We start from the raw sequence: 21,426 nt of genomic DNA on the forward strand, positions 1-21,426 counted from the left end.
GTGTGGGGTCTGTCAGGAGGACAGGTTCTCTCTAGGACCAGAAAGTGCTGCCTGGAAGGGATGCCCTTCTGCCCCATCAGAGGACCAGGGCAGGATGACTGTCTTCTCCTGGGCATGGCTGCAGAGGTGTGAAGCAGCATGTGCACCCAGGGGTGCCCAGGGCTGTCCATGTCAGCAGGGCCCATACACCACAGGGGCTGTGTGCTGGGGCAGGGACTCTGCTGCTGTCAGGGTCAGCACTCAGCCTGCCTGCTGGACTTCTATCAGCAGTGCAGAAAGAAGCTGTGAGTTTAAAGTGTGACCCATGGAAGGACAGTGTAGGGTCCTTCTGCTGTCAAAGTGTGCTGTGTAGGACAGGTTTGCTCCCAGCTCCAGCGGATCCCTGGCAACTTCCCAGGGACTTTTCAAGAACACCAAGGATGAATTTTCCACTCCAGGTAAAGAGACTTTACTTTGAATTTTCTGCTCTTGTGGACTGGCTGGGAAGTTGGAGCTGAAATTTTCCTGATAACTTTGCAGCAGGCAGTGCAAACTCATTGGTCATTAGGACTTGTCAGAGCATCTCCTGAGCCCTGCACACACAGAGGTTCCACGGGGCAGTGCCCTGATGCCAGGAGGGGTCTGCAGAGCAGAGCTGAACACAGGGTAATTTGGATGAGGTCTGTGAGCACAGAGCAGAGGTGACATGGGCAAAGAGAAGCATCTGCAGGGACAGCTGCAGTTAGCAGATACATTGGCAAGGAGGAAGAGTGAGCTGCTCCCAGCATTTCCCTGGCAGTGGGATTTGGTACCTCCCTGACATCACCCACCGTGCTGATACTTTCCCACAGCAACCCCCTGGTTTCTGCCACCCAGCACAGACTCTGAGACAAGACTTCCATGTTTTCAGTCTGAGAAACCTGCGAGTACCTTTCTGTCTGTCCCTGTCCTTGCAGCCCTGGCTGGACTGTTTCTCACTGTTTCCCTTCCTTTCCTTGCTCCCTTTGTCCCACCATTACCAAAGCTCTGCTCTGCCCTCAGGTGAAATAGGAGTGACAGTGCTGAAAAGCTCATTCCTATCCACAGGGGATTTAGTCTGAGATCACACCATCCTTCTATTTACTGACTGCTGCCAGGCAGGACTGAGTTCTCCAGAGCCCACAGCTGACCCTCTTCCCAGCAGTGGCACACTCAAGCCAGCACAAAGCAGAGCTCCAAAAGGGACCTGCCAAAAGTCCTCCTGAATGCAGGGAGTCAATCTGAGGGCATTCCCTAAAAATTAGAAGATGTTTTCCTAAAAGAAGAGTTCCATCACTTTTCACTGTGTCTTTTCCTCCTTGGACAGGTCTCCACTCTTGACGGCAGCAGATGTCCAACAGCAGCAGCTCCATCAGCCAGTTCCTCCTCCTGCCCTTTGCAGACACACGGGAGCTGCAGCTCCTGCACTTCTGGCTCTTCCTGGGCATCTACCTGGCTGCTCTCCTGGGCAATGGCCTCATCATCATCACCATAGCCTGTGACCACCATCTCCAGACCCCCATGTACTTCTTCCTCCTCAACCTTGCTGTTACTTACCTTGGCTGCATCTCCACCACTGTTCCCAAATCCCTGGCCAATTCCTTGTGGGACTCCAGGGCCATTTCCTACACAGGATGTGTGGCTCAACTCTTTTTCTTTTTTTTTTTTGATTGCAACAGAGCTCTGTCTTCTCACTGTCATGGCCTATGACCGCTACGTTGCCATCTGCCACCCCCTGCACTACGGGACCCTCCTGGGCAGCAGAGCTTGTGTCCACATGGCAGCAGCTGCCTGGGGCAGTGGGTTTCTCTATTCTCTGCTGCACACAGCCAATACATTTTCACTTCCCCTCTGCAAGGGCAATGCCCTTGACCAGTTCTTCTGTGAAATCCCCCAGATCCTCAAGCTCTCCTGCTCAGATGCCTACCTCAGGGAATTTGGACTCATTGTGATCCGTATCTGTTTAGGTTTTGGGTGTTTTGTGTTCATTGTGGTGTCCTATGTGCAGATCTTCAGGGCTGTGCTGAGGATCCCCTCGCAGCAGGGACGGCACAAAGCCTTTTCCACCTGCCTCCCTCACCTGGCCGTGGTCTCCCTGTTTGTCATCAGTGTCCTGTTTGCCTACCTGAAGCCCCCCTCCATCTCCTCCCTTGTGCTGGATATGGTAGTGGCGTTTCTTTACTCTGTGTTTCCACCAGCAGTGAACCCCCTCATCTACAGCATGAGGAACCAGGAGCTCAAGGATGCTGTGTGGAAACTGATTACTAGTGTGTCTGGTGTTTCTAAGCAGCAATAAACTGCACCACGTTGTGGAAGTTTTCTTCCTTCTTTTCTGTCTAATCTATAATAAAATAGTGCACCTCCATCCCATTCCTAATGCAGCTTCTCCTGAACTTGTGTGACCCAGACCTGTGCTCTCTTTGCATTAGGTCTGCCTGAAAACAGAAAGACCCTCTGTGGGTTGGGATAAGGACAGTTTACTGACAAAAGCACCATAAAACGGGAACAATAACAGCCCCAATTGCACTCACACCCAGTGACAGCACAGAGTACCTTACAAACCCATCAGTAACAGAGTGCTGCAGCATGCCATGACCACCCCTCCTCAGCCAATCCCTTGGATGGGGAAGTGATGTCAGGTGGTGTGAAAAACAGCCCAGGCAAACTCAGGTCACTTGTGCTGGCTGCTAGGGGAGGTGAGCTCTGGCCTGGCCAGAACCAGGACATTATCCACCTCTGTTTCCACACCATCTACACCATGCCGAGATCTTACGTTTTCAGAGTACTGGGGAGGTTCATAACAGCATTTATTATTTAGACGATCTACCCTGGACCACCATCTAGGAAATAGTATAGAGAAATATGTAATATTTGGCCTTTTTTCTCCTTTGACAATGTCTAAAGACAGCTGGATGGCTTTCACCTCTGCAAACTGGCTGGATTTGCCTTCTCCATAGGCAGCTTCTGCAACTGGTTGTGTAGGACTCCATACAGCAGCTTACCACCTCTGATGTTTACCAGAAATGTGACAGGACCCATAGGTGAACAGGGCATTTTTCTTCTCATTTTCTGGAAGTTCACTGTACACTGAAGCCTCTTCAGCACGTGTCACCTGTTCCTCTGGTAATATTCCAAAATCTTTCCCTCTGGCCACTCTGTGATCACTTCCAGGGTTCCTGGGTGATTGGGGTTTCTTATTCAATCCCGCTGTCTGATAAGTGTGACCCACTTGCTCCACGTAGCATGAGTGACATGCTGTGTAGGAGGGGCTTTCCCTTTGAACATCCAGCCCAACACTGGCAGTTGGGTGCCAGGAGGAGCTGGGCTTCAGTCCCAATCACTTCTGAAGCGGCTCGAACCCCTTCATGTGCTGCCAGTATTTACCTTTCTGTTAGAGTGTCTGGATCCTCTGTAGCCCCAACTCCAAAACCCCAGAGACTGACCTTGGGCCTCCTGTTGCCTTTTGTGGCGTGGCAACCCAGTTCAGGAACAGCAACGACGCCACACTCTGGCCTCACGGTCCATCAGCTCACAGACACCAATGTGGTGGACGGCAAATGGCGTTTATTAGTGAGTGGCACAGTGTTATATAGCTGTCCTGGTTTTGGTCAGGATGGAGTTAACTTCTTTTGTAGCAGCGGATGGAATGCTGTGTTTGAGAGTTAAAATGGGAGTAGTGCTGATAACACCCTGATGTTTTTAGTTGCTGTCAGACAGTCAAGGACTTTCTCAGCTCTTCCTATTTCTCTATTCATGGGAAAGGAGGGGCAAAGCCAGGACAGGTGACCCAACTGACCAAAGAGAGTATTCCACGCCAGTTACGTCCTGCCCAGGGTATCAGGGGGCTGACGGGAGGAAGAGCAGGGGCGGCTCCGGGACGCGCGGTTCTTGTGGGACGGTTGGGTTCTGGGACGGCTCTGGGTGGCACGGCCTGAGTTGCGGGTTTGGTGAGAAACTGCATTGGGGATCAACAGCTTCATATATTTTTGCTCTAAAGTCCTGTCAGCATTGTTATATTGTATCTTTCTGCTATCTTAGTAAACTATCCTTATCCCAACCCACGGGCCTCTTAGTTTCTTGGTTTTGGGGTTATTTGCCCCTTCCTTTTCCCTTCCCCTGCCTCTCACACACACCCACGCCCCCACCCCCTCTTCTCTCTTTCCCTGCTCTTTTCCTTTAAGGAGCAGGCAGCTGCGTGGATCTTGGCCCTCAGCTGGGGTAAAACCACGACAGCATCTTAAAACATCTGCCAGCTCTTCTCTGCTTCTTTGGTGCTGAGGGCAGTTTCCTTGGGGGTCCTACTGGTAACCAATAAATCTACTCTCTGGTAGGTCTGTTACCTCAGGAGTCATCTTTGATGAAACCCAGGATACTCCTGGATTGCTACCAGTCCCCACTCTCCTTTTACAAGGTGGTCTAAATCCACCAGCAGGAGGAGAACCTGCAAGAGTGACCCATCCTGTGAGATGTCAGGAAGAAGCAATGTCACAACCCAAGACATGAGCTTTCTGCAATCAGGCTGTCACTATTCAGATTCTGAGGCACAGATGAAATAAAAGTCCCTTCCCCACCCACCACTCCCCTTGTGTCCTACAAGCCCTTCAAAGATAGATGCCACCTCACCTTTCTCCTCCAAAGGTTCAATGACTTCACAGGGCTAAGGGTCAGGGATCCCCCTTTACAGTTTGGGTGAGGCTCAGGGTGAGGATTTGTGTTTCTGCTTAGTGCTACTTGAAAGTGATTTCAGGGCTGCTCAGCTTTGTGGCTTAGGGGATTGGGTTAGGGCTAGAAGGAAGGGCCAAGATCAAGGCTGGCATGTCAAGAGTAGGGATCAAGTGCTGTCCCTTTCATGTTCTGCTTCCTTGTCCTTCCCCACAGTCCCTTCCCTCTTGGATGAAGCTCTCAGGCATCTCAAGCACTTCACAATGTTGCTCCTCACCAACCAGCTTCCTCCAGCAGAAGTATCATCACCAGCAATGCCACCTTCTTCCTCTTGCCCCAAACCTCATCTCCCTGGCCTTTCCTTCACAATCCCTGCCCTCATTGTAGGTCTTTAGGAAACATTTTGGAGAAGGGTTGAAGATGTGGGGAGGGTGGCTTCAGCATTAGGGATGGGTTAAGCTTCAGGCATCTGGTGAGGGTTTCAACTATGGTGTTGGCATTTAGAGTAGGGTGATAGGTGAGTGCTCCAGGATTAGGACACAGGAAAAGGTGGAGGGTGCTCTGGGCAGTGCCAGGTTGAAGAGACAGGGTGTGTAGGCACTCTGCAAGCTTCCACCCTCACGGTGACCAGAGACTAACTTCAGCTGGTGACCAAAAGCCTCCCCATTTCACTGGGCATTGGAGGACCACTGGGCCCTGTGGTGTGACAGGACACATGCAAGTGGCTCCATGACACAGCATGTCTGTATCTTCTCACTTTGTCATCCTGAAATTGCTCCCTGATTTCCTGCTCCAATCAGCATTCAGAGAGGCACGTGTCAATGTTCTGAATGAGTTTCATCACCCACAGCCCTGAGGAGCCTCTACTAAACCTCCAGGAATCTTCCTTCCTGCCATGGGCCTCCACACTCAGTGACTTTGCCCTGGAAGCTTGTTAGTGTGCAGCCACTATCATCAGTTTACTCTTGCCTCTCAACTTCTGTACAGTTGCAGGGGGACTTTTAAGCAGACACTGTCTTCTAGAAAGAGTTTTACTAATGTGATGATGTCAGCTAACATAGGATACAGCACAAGTCCATTTCTTTCACAGTTCTAACTAACTTATATTTTCAGCATCAACAAACATTTTCATTTGACTGAAAATAATCCCCCAGAAAAGTCCAATTTCATTTTCTAAAAATGGGCCTGGGGACAGGGGACTGTCGGTAGATAGGCCTTTGCGGTCGGAAGATGTCGCGCTGTACAGAAAGGTAGGACCCCTCCCCTCCACAGATAACAATAGCAAGTAGCCAGTAAGGTGAGAGGATGGGAGTGGCATCACAGCCCTGGGGTTTAAAGCCCCGTGCCCCTCGCTAATAAACATCATTTGCCGTCCACCACATTGGTGTCTGTGAGCTGATGGACCGTGCTGCCAGAGTGTGGCGCCGTTGCCGTTCCTGAACCAGGTCGCCGTGCCTAAACAAAGGCAACAGGATTGTGAGGTAAAGGGATTGTGAGGTAAAGGGATTGTGAGTTGAGGGGACAGTGAGGTAAAGGGATTGTGAGTTGAGGGGACAGTGAGGTAAAGGGATTGTGAGGTAAGGAGATTGTGAGGTAAGATAATTGTGAGACAAAGAGATTATGAAGTCAAAGGATTGACAGATAGATTGTGAAATAAGGGGATTGTGAGGTAAAGGTATTGTAAGGTAAGGGGACTGTGAGGTAAAGGGATTGTGAGGTAAGGGGATTGTGAGGTGAGGGTATTGCGAGGCAAGGGGTTTGTGAGGTAAAGGGATTGTCAGGCAAGAGGTTTGTGAGTTAAGTGGATTGTGAGGTAAGGGGATTGTCAGGTGAGGGGGTTGTGAGGTAAGGGGATTGGGAGTTGAGGGGATTGTGAGGGCAAGGGAATATGAGGTAGGGGGATTGTGAGGTAAGGGGATTGTTATGTAAAGGGATTGTCAGGTAGGGGGATTGTGAGCTATGATGATTTTGTGGTAAGGGGATTATGAATTCACAGAATTGATTTACAGATAGTTTGTGAGGAAAGGGGATTGTGAGGTAAAGGGATTGTGAGGTAAGTGGGTTGTGACGTAAAGGTATTGTAAGGTAAGGGGATTGTGAAGGTAAAGGGATTGTGAGGTAAGAGGATTGTTAGGTAAAAGTATTGTGAGTTGTGGCATGCTGTTTGAGAATCAAAGCCTCAAGCACTGCCAGGTTCACAGATAATGGGATGGAGCCTTTAGGCCATGAACTCTTTCTTGCATCAAGCTGTGTCTCGTCTCTCTCCTTTGCAGCATGAAATTTGCACAAAAATTTGCCATCACAAAGAAAAGGGGGTGGAAAAGAGGGGTGAACTTACCAGGGACTGAGGGCCTGAAGCTCTGGGGCTGCCAACTCCACACGAGGCAAAGATGGCTCCGGCAGGGACTTGCTGCCCAGGCTGTGGCAGATACCAAAAGCCCCGGCTGGGCCGGGGAGCGGAGCTGCAGGGAGAGGGGGTGCCGGGGGTGGGGAGAGGCTGGAGGGTGAGAAACTCCCCCCTCCTGTGGGGAATGGAACAGCCGCCCGGGAAAGGAGACACCTTGTGCTGGGGGGAGGGGAGCTGTGAGAGCCCGAGGAGCAGCAGCACAGCCCAAGACAGGGGGTCTGGCAGCCATGTCAGTGTGGGTGCTGTCTGGCAGCCGTGTCAGTGTGGGTGCTGTCTGGCAGCCATGTTAGTGTGGGTGCTGTCTGGCAGCCATGTCAGTGTGGGTGCTGCCTGGCAGCCATGTTAGTGTGGGTGCTGTCTGGCAGCCATGTCAGTGTGGGTGCTGTCTGGCAGCCATGTCAGTGTGGGTGCTGTCTGGCAGCAGGGTTTCAGCCACGCGGGCACTGTTACAAGCTCTGCATCTCTTCAAGGCTGCCAGTTGCCAGTGATTACTATTTCCAGCCTTGAAGAGGTGCACAGCTCTCCCCATGTCCTGGTTTAGGTCACACTGTACTTCAAGTCACTGGAAACAGAGACTGTGGTGGCAAGGTTCAAGCATCACTTTTCTGACAGGGAGAGAAGCAGGAAGCAGGATCACTATGAATAGCCTTGGCTAATGTAAAGCCATCCAACACTTGGCTGCAATTTCTATCTTACTTTGCTGGGTATGACAGAAAATACAGAAAGCCAGAGAATGATCAAATTGCAGCAAATCTGTATTTACACTACCCAGTTAATACGTGCCATTCATAGGAGTCCTGTTTTATAACACAGAGAATAAATGTGCACTAGATGTTCAAAGTTATTGCTCCTTCACTTCTACAGAAAACCCCCCATGAGGATTAAAAAATGTCTAGAGACTGCTGGAGATAATGGCACTTAGACAGAAGCAGCACAAAAACACTCCATCGCTATTTACAGCCTTGAAGAGATGCACAGTGTGGAGACTATCTGGTTGGCAGCAATTGTTCAGAAACAGGAGAATAAGGCAGTGAGGAAAGGGTTAGGAAAGATCAGCCGAAGATGAGATGAGCACGCGCAGGAATGGGGTTCAGTCCTGGGACACAGTGAGGAAGAGTATCGACGGCCACCAGAGGAACCCGCTCAGCATCACTCCGCGTGGGCTGGGGACATGATAATGACTTCCAGGAAATAGCATCCCTATGCTAACAGTAACCCTCCCCTCTTTGTAGTCCAAGAAGTCAGTGAAGTGAACCAACGATTTCCGTAGAGTAGGAATATAGATCAAGTGAGATAACTGCAAGCCAGTCACTGCAAAGGTACAGCGGCTGTGTGCAGTGGGGCTGGGGTCAGGCCCACAGGGTTGGGGCACCCCCATGGGAGCCAGAGACCAGCCCTCAGTGTGCAGGTTTGGAGCGGAGCCCAAATCTGGCATGTCTGGGGCTTGAAATCCAGCTCATGGGGCCACTCCTGGGGCTCGGAGGTGAGACTGGAGTCCTGAATGTCGGGGCTCCAAGCTGGGCTTGGGGCTCAGAGCCTGTCGCAGCTTTGTGTAGCTGGGTACTGGCAGAGAGTGGGGGGGCTGCAGGGGTGGCTGCTGCAAGGAGCACCCAGAAGCTCTCTGCAGGTCCCACAGAGCAAACACCAGCTGCCTCAGGGCCTGTGCCCTTGTTAAGGCCAGTCCAGAGTTAACCTCCCCAAGCAGCCAGCACTGGTGGGCTGAGTTAGGCTGGTCTAACTCATAACTGGAGAGTCAGGGAGTGATTGGTAGAACCTGCTCACACTTCAACAGTCCAATGTGGCCAGTGAAGAAGTCCTATGGAGAGTGGAGGCTGACAGTGGGCTATCTTGACCTGAATGAAGTCACGCCACCTGTGAGTGCTGCAGTGCCAGATATGTTGGTACTCCAGTATGAACTGGAGTCAAAAGCAGCCAAGTGGGACGGCACGATCGACATTGCAAATGCTTTTTGCTCGATTCCTTCAGCAGTGGAGTGCAGGCCACAGTTTGCTTTCTCTTGGAAGGGAATCCAGTACACCTGGAATCGACTGCCCCAGGGCTGGAAACGCAGCCCCACCATCTGCCGTGGACTGATGTTAGAGCAGGGTGACGCCCCAGAGCACCTACAGTACATTGATGACATCATTGTATGGGGTCACGGGGCAGATGAAGTTTTTGAGAAAGGAAAGAAAATAATCCAGATTCTGCTAAAAGCTCGTTTTGCCATCAAACAAAGTAAGGTCAAGGGACCTGCTCAGTTTTTAGGAATAATAAATCCAGTTTTTAGGAATGAAATGGCAATGTCTCCTCTGACCAACACAAAGGACACACAAGCACTGTGGGTTTGTGGTAAATGCATATCCCCAGCTACGGTCTCATTGTCAGCCCTCTCTACCATGGAACAGATCAAACAGGAGACAGTCCCTGCAGTAGCCCTTGGGCCTGTCTGGACAGGGCCAGGTGTCAAAAACTTGCTCTACACCACAGCTGGGGAGAATGGCCCTACCTAGAGTCTCTGTCAGAAAGCACTAGAGGAGACTTGAGGCCGACTGCTGGGGTTTGGATTCAGGGCTGCAAAGGATCCGAGGCCCATGATACACTGACAGAAAAGGAAACACTGTCAGCATATGAAGGGGTTCAAGCCACTTCAGAAGTGATTGGAACTGAAGCCCAGCTGCTCCTGGCACCTCGACTGCTGGTGCTGGGCTGGATGTTCAAAGGGAAGGTCCCACACATGGAGCAAAAGGGTCGCATTTATCATGCAGCGGGCTCAAATCAGAAACTCCAATCATCCAGGGATCCTGGAAGTGAGCACAGACTGGCCAGAAGGCAAAGATTTTGGGATATCACCAGAGGAGGTGATGCATGCCAAAGAGGCCCCTTTGTATAATGAACTGCCAGAAAATGAGAAAAAATATGCCCTGTCCAGTGATGGGTCCTGTCGTCTTGTTGGCAAACATTGGAGATGGAAGGCGGCTCTATGGAGCCCCACACAACAAGTTGCAAAAGCTGCCAAAGGAGAAGGTGAATCCAGCCACTTTGCAGAGGTTAAAGCCATCCAGCTGGCTTTAGACATGGCCAAACGAGAAAAGTGGCCAAAATTGTACCTCTGTAGTGACTCCTGGATGGTGGCCAATGCCCTGTGGGGGTGGTTACAGTGATGGAAACAAAGCAACTTGCAGCGCAGAGGCAAACCCATCTGGGCTGCTCCATTGTGGCAAGACATCTCTGCCCAGTTAGAGAACCTGACTGTAAAAGGATGGTGTGGAGATGCCCACGTAGCCAAGAGCCGAGCAACCTGAGAACATCAAAACACCCAGCAGGTCCATCAGGCTGCTGAGATTGAAGTGGCTCAAATAGACCTCGATTGGCAACGTAAGGGCAAATTATTATAGCTTGCTGGGCCCATGACACCTCAGGCCATCAAGGAAGAGATGCCACATACAGATGGGCCCATGACTGACTGGTGGATTTGACCATGGACACTGTCTCACAGGTCACCCATGACTGTGAAACATGTGCCTTGACCAAGCAGGCCAAGTGGTTAAAGCCTCTGTGGTGTGGAGGACAAGGGCTGAAATACAGCTATGGAGAGGCCTGGCAGATGGATTCCATCCCTCTCCCACAGACACCCCAAGGCCAGCGGTGTGTGCTCACAGGGGGAGAAGCAACCAGCGGCTGGCTAGAAACTTCTCCTGTGTCCCACCGCCCGGAACACCATCCTGGGTCTTGAGAAGCAAATCCTCTGGTGACATGGCACTCCAGAAAGAATCGAGTCAGACAGTGGAACCCATTTCCAGAATCATCTCCTAGACACCTGGGCCAAAGCACACGGCATTGAGTGGGTAAATCATATCCCCTCCCATGCACCAGGCTCTGGGAACATTGAGAGGTACAATGGGCTGTTAAAAACTACTCTTAAAGCAATGGGTGGTGGAACCCTAAAAACCTGAGAGATGCATTTAGCCAAAGCCACATGGCTACTTAATTCCAGGGGATCTACAAATGGAGCTGGGCCCGACCGATCAAAAGTCCCTACAAGTCCCTGTAGTGTGCATGTGAAATCTGTGGGGGAAAACAGTCTGGGTTGTTCCTTCTTCAGGCAAAGGCCTTTTGTGGGATTGCTTTTGCTCAGGGACCTGGGTGCACTTGGTGGGTGATGCGAAAGGACGGGGAAATCCAGCGTGTACCCCAAGAGGATTCAATTCGAAGGGAGAAGAGCTGCTAAATTCTTGGTGTATAAAATCAGTCCATGGCAGAGGTTCTGTATAACAGATAAATGATGTTATGAACCTCCCCAAATACTCTGAAAATGTAAGATCTGGGCATGATGTAGATGGTGTGGAAAAAGGGGTGGATAATGTCCTGGCTGTGGCCAGGGCAGGGTTAATCTCACCAAGAAGCCAGCACAGGAGTTAGCCTGGGCTGTTTGCCACACCACATAACACCACTTCCCCATAAAAGCAACTGGCTGGGGAAGGGCAGGGGCTTGTTGCCTCCAGGACAGTCAGGGCATTGGGTTGGTCCATCCCTCAGTCCTCGCTGTCAGGCAGCTCTCTGTAATCATTGGGTCAGTAAGGTACTCTGTGTTAGCACTGGCTGTGAGTGTAATTGGCCATTATTGTTCTACATTCACAGTGACACTTGTCAGTAAATTGTTCTTATCTCAGACCACAGAGGCTCTGTCTGTCTCTGCTGTGGGAGTGAGCAAGTGGTTTGTGGTGCTCAGCCACTGTCTGGAACTGAACCACCACAAGAAGCCTGGGGGTCAGCACTTGGCATTGCTGCTTCATCAGACCCAGCCAGGGTGTCCTCAGCATCAGAGCTGCCTGCGCGTTGCCTGTGTTTGTCCTCATGGCCTCCAGTTGTCTGCTCTAATGAGCCCATGGGGAGCAGACAGATTTCTCTGACAACAAACAGCAGTTAAACATCAGCCTTCTTAATAAACATGAAATCTCTCTCCTCAGCTGCCTGCTATGGCCAAGCAGTGTGTGAAGGGGGTCAGCTTTCAGAGGAGGATCTTTCCAAGAACAGTTTTATTCAGACATATAGAAAGATCACTTATCAACACCCTGAAATTTGGACTAAACAGACTTCTGTGAGATAGGGCATTTTCCAACTCTCTGAAGCTCAAAGCAAGCAGCAGAGGGCTGAACTGAGAGCTGAGTACTTGATGGACCATGTCCTGGTTTTGGTCAGGATGGAGTTAATTTCATTTGTAACAGCAGATGAATGCTGTGTTTGAGAGTAAAATGGGAGTAGTGCTGATAACACCCTGATGTTTCTAGTTGCTGTCAGACAGTCAAGGACTTTCTCAGCTCTTCATGAGAAAGGAGAGGCGAAGCCAGGACAGGTGACCCAACTGACCAAAGAGAGTATTCCAGCCAGTTACGTCCTGCCCAGGATATCGGGGGCTGACGGGAGGAAGGCTGAGGGCGGCTCCGGGACGCGCGGTTCTTGGGGGCCGGTCGGGTTGTGGGACGGCTCTGGGTGGCACGGCCTGAGCTGTGGGTTTGGTGAGAAACTGCATTGTGTATCAGCAGCTTCATATATTTTGCTTTGAAGTCCTGTTAGTATTGTTATATTGTGTCTTTCTGTTATCTTAGTAAACTATCCTTATCCCAACCCACGGGCCTCTTAATTTCTTGATTTTGGGGTTATTTGCCCCTTTCTCTTCCTTTTCCCTTCCCTTACTTCTCATTCCCCCCTCCCCTTCCCTTTAACCTGCTCTTTTCCTTTAAGCAGCAGTCAGCTGCCTGGATCTCGGCTCTCAGCCGGGTGAAACCACGACAGTCTTTTTGGCGCCCAACGTGGGGCATGAAAGGTTGGGATAACGGTAGATCTGACCTTGACCCGATTGTAATTAAGTCAAAGTTGTGATAAGCACTTTGATTTAAGCAGTCTCTGGTCACGATGCTCTGGTATTTACTTACAAGGCTGTGCTCACAGCTGTGGCAGCAAAAGCACCGTCTGTTGTATGCAATCCTAGCAGGATCCTTTAACATCCTGGGACTGCAGCTCCTGTTTTCGTTCCCGTACCTCATTTTGGTGTATTTTATGAAAACAGTTTATGATACAGTGATATCGATGGTCGTGGACTTGTTCTGGTACTTGTATGAGATTTTGCTGCCCTGTCCACTCTTTGGACAGGAAGGGATTAATAATGGCAGCTGGTATCGTGGGAGTACAGAAAGAAATATCTACGCTGCTTTCTCTTCATTTGGGCTAAATACAACAGCTCTGGGAACAGTTTTTGAAAATTTCCAATATCCCTGGGATATTCAAACTAGCATTTTGCTGTTGTTATGTTTGGTGAATATGGTTCTGCTTTTGTTAAATATTAAGCAAAGGTTTATGAATACCACTCAAAAGTGTTCTGCGAGGCCAGATAATCACGAGTGGCAGGGGACGTGGCAGAGTATGGGCAACTACCTAGGCACTTTCTCACGTCCGATGTTTTGGAGTTTCACTCCTGAACAGTTACAGGACCCTGATAAAGTGACTGCATATCTGAAAAGAAATTGCCGCAAGTTTCCCAGAGATGCACAGCTTACTGCACTGTGCTGGGCCCTGGCCACTATTTACCAAACACTGCTTGATAGCAGGCAGCACTGTCAGAGGGAAAGGAAGGAAAACAGACCAGCAGAAACTGCAGCTACTGTAACCACTGGGACTAACACTGAGGCCACTGTAACTTCTGTGACTAGCACTGTGGCTACTACAACCTGCCCAACTGATGCTGCAGCTACTGCTGCCCCTACAGCAGATACTGCCGGTAAAACAAAAAATCAACCCACATCAGTGTCGGTTGCTCCTGTACGAAAGAGGAAATACACAAAGAAAGTTGTTCCTGTAGTGAAGGATGAGGATGAGGATGAAATTGAATCAGGGCCACCTGATGAAGGTCAGGATAAAGCTGGGTCATCTGATGAATCTCAGGATAAGGCAAAGCCATCCAAACCATCTCAGGATAAGGCAAAGCCATCTCAACCATCCCGGGATAAGGTTGTTCCATCTCAACCATCTCAGGATGAGGTTGTTGTCACACGATCCCTGTCCCTGAGTGAGCTGCGTGAAATTCGAAAAGATTTCAGCCGCCGCCCAGGTGAGCACATCATCACTTGGCTGCTCCGATGCTGGGATCACGGGGCCAGTAGTCTGGAATTAGATGGCAGGGAGGCCAAGCAGTTGGCATCCCTAGCTAGAGAAGGAGGCATTGATAAGGCAATTGGGGAAAAGCCTGAAATCCTCAGCCTCTGGAGGCGACTACTGTCAAGTGTGAGGGAAAGGTATCCCATAAAGGAATACATCACATGTCAAACACCCAAGTGTAACAACCTAGAGGCAGTTATCCAGCACCTGAGAGAATTAGCTGTACGGGAGGTAATTTATTATGATCTGGACAACTCACAGCTTCCCTCTGATCCTGATGACGTCCTATGCACCCCAGATATGTGGCGTAAGGTGGTACGAAGTGCACCAGCAGGGCACACCAATTCATTGGCAACAATGGACTGGAGTGATACATATCCACCAACCGTATCTGAGGTGTCCAGCCACCTTCGGAGATATCAGGACAATGTTTCTCTCTCTGTGATCGCAGCAGTAGAGAAACTGGTCAAGCGACTTGATGAAAATGTGTCCATCTCCCAACCCGTATGCAGCCATGTTGCAGCTACTGGGAGAAAGCGTCCATCGTCCCAGAAGGGAGGAGACAGTAGGTACACACCGCGAGAGACGCTGTGGTTTTACCTGCGTGACCATGGTGAGGACATGAGTAAGTGGGGTATGCAGCCCACCTCAGCCCTTCAAGCACGAGTAAATGAGCTGCAAGGTAAAAGAATCGCACAACGTGATTCTGCCAGGAAGAACGTTGCACCAGTGAACAGCCAACACAGTCAGCAACAATAGAGGTGCCCTGCCTCCAGCCAGGTGGAGGAGAGGGATAACCGTGTTTATTGGACTGTGTGGATCCGATGGCCTGGCACGTCAGACCCACAAGAGTACAAGGCTCTGGTGGATACTGGTGCCCAGTGTACGATAATGCCATCGAATCATGTTGGGACTGAACCTGTTAGCATTTCTGGAGTGACAGGGGGATCCCAACAATTGACTGTGTTAGAGGCTGAAATGAGCTTAACTGGGAAGGACTGGGAGAAACACCCAATTGTGACTGGCCCAGAAGCTCCGTGCATTTTAGGTATGGATTATCTCCGTAGAGGTTATTTTAAAGACCCAAAAGGGTACCGATGGGCTTTTGGAATAGCTGCTTTGGAGACAGAAGAAATTGAACAATTGCGTGCCTTGCCTGGACTCTCAGACAATCCTTCTGATGTGGGGTTGTGGAAGGTCGAAGAACAGCAAGTGCCAATTGCTACAACAACAGTGCACAGGAGACAATACCGTACTAACCGGGATTCCCTGATCCCCATCCATAAGCTGATTCGTCAACTGGAGAGTCAAGGGGTGATCAGCCGAACTCGCTCACCCTTTAACAGTCCCATATGGCCAGTGCGGAAGTCTGATGGAGAGTGGAGGCTGACAGTGGATTATCGTGGCCTAAATGAAGTCACTCCAGGTATGAGTGCTGCTGTACCGGACATGCTGGAACTGCAGTATGAACTGGAATCAAAGGCAGCTAAGTGGTACACCACAACTGACATTGCGAATGCTTTCTTCTCAATACCACTGGCGCCAGAGTGCAGGCCACAGTTTGCTTTCACGTGGAGGGGCATCCAATACACGTGGAATCGTCTGCCCCAGGGGTGGAAACACAGCCCCACCATCTGCCATGGACTAATTCAGACTACACTGGAAAAGGGTGAAGCCCCAGAGCACCTGCAGTATATTGATGACATCATTGTATGGGGTAATACAGCAGAGGAAGTGTTTGAGAAAGGAAAAAGGATAATTCAAATCCTTTTATAAGCTGGTTTTGCTATAAAGCAAAGTAAAGTCAAGGGGCCTACGCAAGAAATCCAGTTTTTAGGAATAAAATGGCAGGATGGGCATCGTCAGATCCCAATGGACATTATCAATAAAATAGCAGCTATGTCTCCACCAAGCAACAAAAAGGAAACACAAGCTTTCTTGGGTGTCATAGGTTTCTGGCGAATGCATGTCCCAAACTACAGTCTCACTGTGAGCCCACTTTACCACGTAACTCGGAAGAAGAATGATTTCCAGTGGGGCCCTGAGCAGCAACAAGCCTTTGAGCAGATCAAACGCGAGATAGTCCATGCAGTGGCCCTTGGGCCTGTCCGGACAGGGACAGATGTTAAAAATGTGCTTTACACTGCGGCCGGAGAGAATGGCCCTACCTGGAGTCTCTGGCAGAAAGCACAAGGGGAGACTCGAGGTCGACCGCTGGGGTTTTGGAGTCGGGCCTACAAAGGATCTGAGGCCAATTACACTCCAACAGAAAAGGAAATACTGGCCGCCTATGAAGGGGTTCGAGCCGCTTCAGAAGTGATTGGAACTGAAGCCCAGCTCCTCCTGGCACCCTGACTGCCGGTGCTGGGCTGGATGTTCAAAGGGAAGGTCCCTTCTACACACCATGCCACTGATGCTACGTGGAGCAAGTGGGTTGCACTAATTACTCAGTGGGCTCGGATAGGAAACCCTAATCGCCCAGGAATTGTGGAAGTGATCACAGACTGGCCTGAAGGCAAAGACTTTGGGATGTCACCAGAGGATAAGGAGGTGACACGGGCTGAAGAAGCCCCACCTTACAATAAACTGCCAGAGGATGAGAAGCAATATGCCCTTTTCACTGATGGCTCCTGTCGCCTTGTGGGAAAGCAACGAAGATGGAAAGCTGCTGTATGGAGTCCTACAAGACGAGTAGCAGAAGCTACTGAAGGAAAAGGTGAATCAAGCCAGTTAGCTGAGGTGAAAGCTATACAGTTAGCCCTGGACATTGCTGAGAGAGAAAAGTGGCCGATGCTCTACCTTTATACTGATTCATGGATGGTAGCCAATGCCCTGTGGGGTTGGTTGCAGCAGTGGAAAAAGAACAACTGGCAGCGTAGAGGCAAACCCATATGGGCTGCTGACTTATGGCAAGATATTGCTGCCCGGTTAGAGAAGCTGGTTGTAAAGGTACGTCATGTTGATGCCCATGTACCTAAGAGTCGGGCCATGGAGGAACATCAAAACAACCATCAGGTAGATAAGGCTGCTAGGATTGAAGTGGCTCAAGTAGACCTAGACTGGCAATGTAAAGGTGAATTATTCCTAGCTCGATGGGCTCATGATTCCTCAGGTCATCAAGGGAGAGATGCAACATATAGATGGGCTCGAGATCGAGGGGTGGACTTAACCATGGATGCTATTGCACAAGTTATCCATGAATGTGAGACGTGTGCCGCAATCAAGCAAGCGAAGCGCTTGAAGCCACTTTGGTATGGAGGCCGGTGGATGAAATATAAATATTGGGAGGCCTGGCAGATTGATTACATCACCCTCCCACGAACACGCCATGGCAAGCGTTACGTGCTTACGATGGTGGAGGCAACCACCGGCTGGCTAGAGACATATCCCGTACCACATGCCACTGCCCGGAATACAATCCTGGGTCTGGAAAGGCAAGTCCTATGGCGACACGGCACCCCAGAAAGAATCGAGTCAGACAACGGGACTCATTTCCGAAACGCTCTCATAGATACCTGGACCAAAGAGCATGGGATTGAGTGGGTGTACCACATTCCTTATCATGCACCAGCCTCTGGGAAAATTGAACAATATAATGGACTCTTAAAGACTACCCTGAAAGCGATGGGTGGTGGAACATTCAAACATTGGGATACACATTTAGCCAAAGCCACATGGTTAGTTAACTCTAGAGGATCCACCAATCGATCTGGTCCTGCTCAGTCAAAATTTCCACGTACTGTGGAAGGAGACAGAGTCCCAGTGGTGCATATGAAGAGTATATTAGGGAAGACGATTTGGGTCATCCCTGCTTCAGGCAAAGGTAAACCCATGTCTGGGATTGCTTTTGCTCAAGGACCTGGTTGTACTTGGTGGGTAATGCAGAAGAATGGAGAAGTTCGATGTGTACCCCAGAGGGATTTGATTTTAGGTGAGAATAGCCAATACAATTAATAAGGTAGAAATTGTATTATAATAACTGTTCTGTACATTCATTATTGCTATTATTGCTGTATGTTGTTGTATGTTGTACCAATGGAGTTACAGCCGGAGTCATACAAGTCAATGAAGGAAGAGTGCCACGATGACGGGACCAAGACCTGGTGTTCCAAGAACTTTTTCCTCCTTCCCTTTGAAAATGAACGTCTTTGATTCACAGACTATGAACATGGACCATGTCAGCTGTATCGGCCGAGAGCCCGAGATACAACGATCCAATGGCGCATACTGACACCACGAGAGACTGTTACGACGAATGAAGCCTGAAGATCATCATGTTCATTCGCTCAACAAACTCAGAGGAGTGGTCCATAGACTAAGGGAATAATACCTGTATGCACATGTGTGCGTATACATGTGTGCACACATATATGTGTGTCTGAAACAAGAAATGATTGGATGTGGTCATGACGTAAATGGTATGGAATAAGGGGTGGATAATGTCCTGGTTTTGGTCAGGATGGAATTAATTTCATTTGTAACAGCGGATGAATGCTGTGTTTGAGAGTAAAATGGGAGTAGTGCTGATAACACCCTGATGTTTCTAGTTGCTGTCAGACAGTCAAGGACTTTCTCAGCTCTTCATGAGAAAGGAGGGGCGAAGCCAGGACAGGTGACCCAACTGACCAAAGAGAGTATTCCACGCCAGTTACGTCCTGCCCAGGATATCGAGGGGCTGACGGGAGGAAGGCCTGGGGCGGCTCCGGGACGCGCGGTTCGTGGGGGACGGTCGGGTTCTGGGACGGCTCTGGGTGGCACGGCCTGAGCTGTGGGTTCGGTGAGAAACTGCATTGTGTATCAACAGCTTCATATATTTTGCTTTGAAGTCCTGTTAGTATTGATACATTGTATCTTTCTGTTATCTTAGTAAACTATCCTTATCCCAACCCACGGGCCTCTTAATTTCTTGATTTTGGGGTTATTTGCCCCTTTCTCTTCCTTTTCCCTTCCCTTACTTCTCACCCCCCTTCCCCTTCCCTTTAACCTGCTCTTTTCCTTTAAGGAGCAGGCAGCTGCGTGGATCTTGGCCCTCAGCCGGGTGAAACCACGACAGTGAGACATGGCACAGCAGTGAGAGCAGAACACACAGGGCACCTGCCAACATGTGGCCCTGCTGAGGACTCATTTGTGTGCAGGCAGGCATGACATTGTTCTGGTGTCCTTCCCCCAGCTGAGATTCCCTCAGAGACCCTATGCACCCCACAGACCCCCATCTGTGGGGTAGAGGGACTGGGCTGAAAGCATCCCCCAAGAGACAGGGGTGTTATTGCAGCTGTAGAACAAATGGGGACGTGGTCTCAGCCTCAGCAGCCCCCAGCATGCACCCCAGCTTCTACAAAAGCCTTGTGGAGACTCAGGCCTCCCACACAAAAGCTTCCTGTCATTCACCTGAGCTCCACAGTTTGTTTCTGAGTGGGGGTGGGGAGTGTTGCTTGCTGCCCCCTTGGGGAACTGGGGACGTGCATCTATGGGTGACAGCCCATGCAAGAGAAAGATGGGGTAGGTCTGGCCCCAGAGATGTTTGTGGGTCCTTGTGGGACAAGGGGCAGGAGGGCTTTGCAGGCAGGATTCTGAACAGGAGGGACAAGCCAGCACAGCCTGTGCTGTCTGAGGGTCCGGAAAGGAGAGCAGGGGCTCTGATGGAGCAGTGTCCGCAGTGGGGGCTGAGTCAGGCCCCCCACTCATCACAGCCTCTCGCTGTGGAGAGGCTCTTCTACCCACAGAAATACAACAGGAGCAGCCCAAGGGGCACTGTGAGCCCTGGGCTCTTGAACCATTATCCCCTGCTCAGAACAAAGCTGACACTTCCAGAAGAGAGGGTGTTCCTGCAGCACCCCAAAACATGCTGGGGCAGATGGGATGGGCCATGCTGCCTCCTCTTCCCCCTGCCTTCCTCCTGCTGCTGCTGCTGCTCAGTGAGTTGGGGGATTCTTTTGCCTTGGGGCTCAGGGCTGGAGGGCACAGGGGAGCATGGGGAAAGGTGTGTGGAGCAGCCCTGCAGCAATGAGGGGCAGATCTGCTTTGAGAAGGGGACAGAGATGGTTGCTTCCTCCAGCTAGCGTGTGGCTCTGCACATCAGGCATGCTTTTAGAATACCTATAAGGGGAGGGGGTCAGCTCAGGAATGAAACTCTGTAGAGGTGGCAAATGGGCCTTTTGGGATTCAGGGACGTCCATCTGGAGAAACAAACTCACCCATAACAGGCTAGGGGTGGTGTCACACAAGGAGACTGAGGATATGCAGGATGGAGATGCATGGGTGGGAAGGTGCTAAACCAGATGGGTTTCAGCAGTGGGGACCCAGCAGGGGCTCTTGGGTGAGCTGGGTTGCTGCAACTCTAACCAAAACCCTGCCTGCCCCTTGACACAGGTGCCATTGTGACCACCCAGGACATCTGCAACTCCACGGGTGATGGTGAGCACAGGATGGGCTGGACAAGACAGATCTACGAGGGTGGAGATGGGGTGAGGGAAGAAGTTTATTCTCATGTTTGAGTTTTGCATCCCAAACAACATCAACATTGTCCTGGGGAATACCTCTGCCATCTCTGAAGGTGACCTCCCAGTTCCTGAACTCTTCTTGAAAAGCTCCAGTGCTCAGGAGGGGGAACAGGTTTTGTTTCGCTGCTCCATCAGCAAGCTGCATCCTGCTACCCGAATCATCACCTTCTGCAAGGATGGGCTGGAGGAGTTAAGCTTGAAAGCCCAACAGGGTCAGCTGAGCTACTTCATGGTGGTGAATGTCACCCTGAGGAGTGCAGGGACGTACACGTGTGGCTACCAGCACAGGAATGAGAGCAACTGGGTGAGGAGCTCTGCCCTCAGTGCTCCCCGGTGCCTGACGGTGTCAGGGGAGACGTGACATTGGAACACAGGCAAGTACCTTTCCCAGACCCCCAGTACAGTGTGAGGACCCTACTGTGCTCCGTGGGTGTTTGGAATGCTCATGGTCAGGGTACAGTTCAGCCCAGCCTTTGTCCCTGGGGAAATACCTCCCAGTCATGGAAGAGCATCGTGCTCCTCTCCTGCCCCTGCATCATGAAAAGAGAGAGTGGTGGTGCCAGATGTAACCCAGAGCCACCACTGTGCAGGGCATTGATTTATTTATCACGACACTGGTACATGGGGGATCCTCAACTGCTTATTCTGCACCCCAGGAGGATACAGGGGGTGGTTGGACAGCTCCAGCCACAGCCAGCCATGCCAGCA

At 50.6% G+C, this 21,426-nt stretch overlaps 1 pseudogene across 1 annotated transcript; it reads left to right on the forward strand.

The window, feature by feature from the left end:
- Positions 1 to 1,347: 1,347 nt before the first annotated feature.
- Positions 1,348 to 2,293, forward strand: LOC311202407 (olfactory receptor 14A16-like; annotated as a pseudogene). Its single transcript has one exon. The product of its transcript is annotated as an olfactory receptor 14A16-like (transcript).
- The last annotated feature ends 19,133 nt before the right edge of the window (positions 2,294 to 21,426 follow it).

This window comes from Gallinula chloropus (genome assembly GCF_964237585.1).
Source record: "Gallinula chloropus genome assembly, chromosome: 30".
Classification (NCBI taxonomy): Eukaryota; Metazoa; Chordata; class Aves; order Gruiformes; family Rallidae; genus Gallinula; species Gallinula chloropus.